This window comes from Galeopterus variegatus, unplaced genomic scaffold (genome assembly GCF_000696425.1).
Source record: "Galeopterus variegatus unplaced genomic scaffold, G_variegatus-3.0.2 Scaffold14245, whole genome shotgun sequence".
In the NCBI taxonomy this organism is placed as follows: Eukaryota; Metazoa; Chordata; class Mammalia; order Dermoptera; family Cynocephalidae; genus Galeopterus; species Galeopterus variegatus.
The window spans coordinates 32,869-36,444 of record NW_007740356.1 but is presented as its reverse complement, the minus strand read 5'-3'; the positions used below and the strand labels follow the sequence as shown (position 1 = coordinate 36,444).

The 3,576-nt window shown below is 41.0% G+C and overlaps 1 protein-coding gene across 1 annotated transcript in view; it reads left to right on the top strand.

The window, feature by feature from the left end:
- LOC103581907 (mitogen-activated protein kinase kinase kinase MLK4-like) overlaps positions 1–3,576 on the top strand; it is a gene marked incomplete at both ends in the record, with an annotated part of 26,172 nt that overhangs the window by 7,406 nt on the left and 15,190 nt on the right. The gene's annotated exons all lie outside the window — the stretch shown is intronic.

The following is a 3,576-nucleotide window of genomic DNA, read 5'->3' as shown; positions in this document are numbered from 1 at the left end:
TTATTAACTTGCTTTAACACAAATCGAACCCATATCTATCCATTAATCCATCTTAGCTTTCGAAGCAGCCATATATATATATTTTATATATATATATGTTTAATATATATATATTTTATAGCTTCTGTGTGATTCAGATGGATAGCCAAGTTTAGAAACTGCAGTTCAGAGGATCTGATTTGTGGATTTCTTAGGGTGATCTGAGTTGATATGCGAATTCTTCCATAGCCACCGACTACATCCGAATTAATTAACTGGGAAGGCAAATGGATGGTTGGTCATAGAAGGTGCGAGGTCAGGGTGTGCCTGGCTTATTCGGGCATGTGACTCTGCGAAAAAAACATCTCTAAGCATCTATGCCTCTGACATTGGGGGGAAATAGTGTTATTACAATGTCTGAGTTTTGAGCTCTGACTCTACTACTGTGGGCTCACGGACCCTAACTTTTGGCATAGGGTGATGTGGGGATCAGGAGTGAGATAGTGTATGTCTGGGGTCGACAGACTTTTCTTGTAAAGGTCCAGACGGTATATATTTTTGGCTTTTCAGCCATTTGGTCTCTGTTGCAGCAGTTCAGCTCTCTTGTTGTACCTGGAAGCATCCATGACAATATGTAAACAAATGAGTGTGGCAGTGTTCCAATAAAACTTTATTTACACTGCAGGCAGTGTTCCACATTTGGCCCATAGGCTGTAGTTTGCCGGCTCCTGGTATTTGTCAAAGTATTTAGTAAACGGTAAGACAAAATCTAAATGTAAGTTCCTGACTGCATTCATTTTTATATTTTGTTTAGACATACTTTAAGTTCCTTAAATATTTCCTATCATTTTTAGCAAACTTATTGGTACTTAAGAGTTTTCTGCAACTCTTTATAACCTAAGAACATTATTGTTATTTATTCTGCAAAATGTAGTACCATTTAATCATCTGTTTATTCCTCTTGGTTGGGGGTGAGGGTCTTTTTAATTTGGCTAACTGGGTTGACTCTGGCCAGCAGTAGGAGGAAACAGTCCTGAGCTTTGTTCTCTGCAGGAGTGCTGAGATCTGCATACTTTGGCAGGGCTGCTTGTAACTTGGCTAGATAAGTTGGGTCAAGGAGGCATGAAGTACTAAATTGCTTTTGTAACTGTTTCACCACAAGGATTTAAAATCAGTTTGTGCATTTTTTAAGCTATTTAAAAAAGATCAGATCACGAACTATTTGTGGAAGTCTCTTGATTGCATATAGATATTTGAATCATTATCTCCAAATATTTGGCTTAAAGTGATTTTATGTGATTTACTTTGTTTCAGGTTTTCTGCAAATATTGCATCAAATTGTATCAAATATGTTGCTTTCTGTGTACTGGTATACTAGTTTAGAATATTGTGGAAAAATTTCTGCTTCAGTTTGCTTTATTATGTACCTTGACTGTTAAGATACTAAGGTAATAAAAATAGAGAACTATACTTCACATGCAACGAAATGTACATTTTCTGATTAAAACCGAGTATTGTGTGTGTCCTGGAAAAGGCTTGTTCCACGAAAGGTGGTTTTGTTTTGGTGTTTAAGTAACGTGAAGCTCTATTTTAGCTAACCACGTCTTCACTTTCTTTGCAGAGGCCTTTTTCTCATAAGCGAACACATCCATTCATACAGCAGTTATTTACTGATTGTATGCTGTGTGCCAGGAATTCTGCTGGGCCCTTGGTGTATAGCAGAGACCAAAGCAGCAAACAAATTCCTCCCCTCGTGGAACTTACATTCCAGTGGGCGAGACAGACATTAAACAGAATAAATAATAAAATAGGTAGCACGTTGGAGAAGTGGTGAGCGCTTAGTATAAAAACTGAATTTTCAAAGGAGGATGAAAATGTTGGGGTGAGTAGTTGATGTTGTAGATTCGATTTCTAAGGAAGGCCTTACTTTCTGGAAGGGTGGATTTTCAGCAAAATCGCAAGAAGCAAGAAAGTGGTCATCTGGGAAGAGCGCTCTTGGGAGAGGGAAGGGAAATTGTGAGATTCCTAAAGCAGGAGACCATGGAGATGCGTGGAGGGGTGGAACAACAGGGCAGGAGGGAGATGTGGGGATCAGTCAGGTATGGGGGGTCTTGGATGTCCTGCAGAGTCTCTGACCCAGGATGGTTTTGCATAGAGGACAGCCTTGGTCTGATTTACATTTTAAAAGGGCTGTGCTGGCAGCAGGGGAACCAGGTGGGAGATACACACTTGGAAGCCATCAGCATAAGAAAGTATTTAAAGCCCTGAGACTGCCTGAGGTTATCTAGGGAGTGAAAGGACCAGAGGTCCACGGGACCAAGTCCTGGAGGTGTCCCATAATTCGGCCAGGGAGTTAAGGAGGAACCAGGAACCGCTAGGACAGCAAGAAAAACTGAGAAAATGGGATTCTCTGGAGGCCACTGGAGAAAGTGTTTCAGGGAGGAGCGATCAGCCATATCAGTGCTGCCGATAGATCAATATTCAAATATCTGTTATCATTATTTTGAATCAGTCTTCATTTCTTAATTGTACAGTATCCTAATACTTTTTTCAGGAGGGCAGAGGTGAGTTGGTTTTCTGTAATTAGCAGCTGACATGGAAAAGCTTACGCTAATTCATCTTTACAGTCTTCCCCTGTTGTAGTCACTGTTCATTCAACAAATGCGTGTGCATATAAAAATGCTAGATACTGTGAGTAGTAGGAAAAAAAAGATAAATTAGACACCAGTTCTATCCTCAACCTGCTGCAGAGATGGGACAGGAACAAGGAAAGATAAGGCAGTATTGAAGTGCGGTGGAGTGGTCCGACCAAGGTGCGTGAGAAAGGCAGAGGTGATGGGGCAAGTGGAAAATGTTCTTTGTAGACTCCTGTCATAGTGGGGTGGGACGAGTGTGCACATGCAAAGGCTGATGGACGTGTAAGTGGCCCAGGCTGAGCCCAGTGCCGGCACCCCGATGCTGGGGTGGCAGGTGGACGGGAAGTGTGGTTTTGACAGGTGGGGCAGATGAGGGTCGCCATAAGCAGGCACGGGGGGTGGGAGACAGAAAGAGGCAATGTTGTGTTTTTTTGGAAATGACTTTTAGTACACAGAGTTCTTAGAATGTGGGGTTCATTTTGGAGAGTGGAAGAGCTCGGAAGATCCTTTCGAATGAGATTGAGAAGGGATTTGAAGGTCAGGGCGAAAGTTTGGACTTTAGGGGCTTGGATAGGAAGAAATGTATGAAACATTCTGAAATTGAGCAATTTAGAAAGTTATTTATTCCATATAAATTGATTGTTTTCAGAGGCGAAATTCTTAAGGTAACCTTACCATCTTAAGCGGAGAGAAGAGCTGTTGGTTCATGTATTCTTTTACAGTGTTGTTTTCTTGCTTATGACTTTTTTTGGATAATATTTTCCTGGTTAAAGATTAATTGAAACGCACTTGACTCATTGAATGGAATTTGGACACAGCCATCCCATACATGTTGAGAGAATCGAGTGGATATTTTGTAATTGCCTTATAAAAATATACATTCTGTACTATAATTCTGCAGATATCAGTGAAACTTCAAAGGAGCTGGAAACACTGAGTGCCTCATGGTTGAATAAGTCGG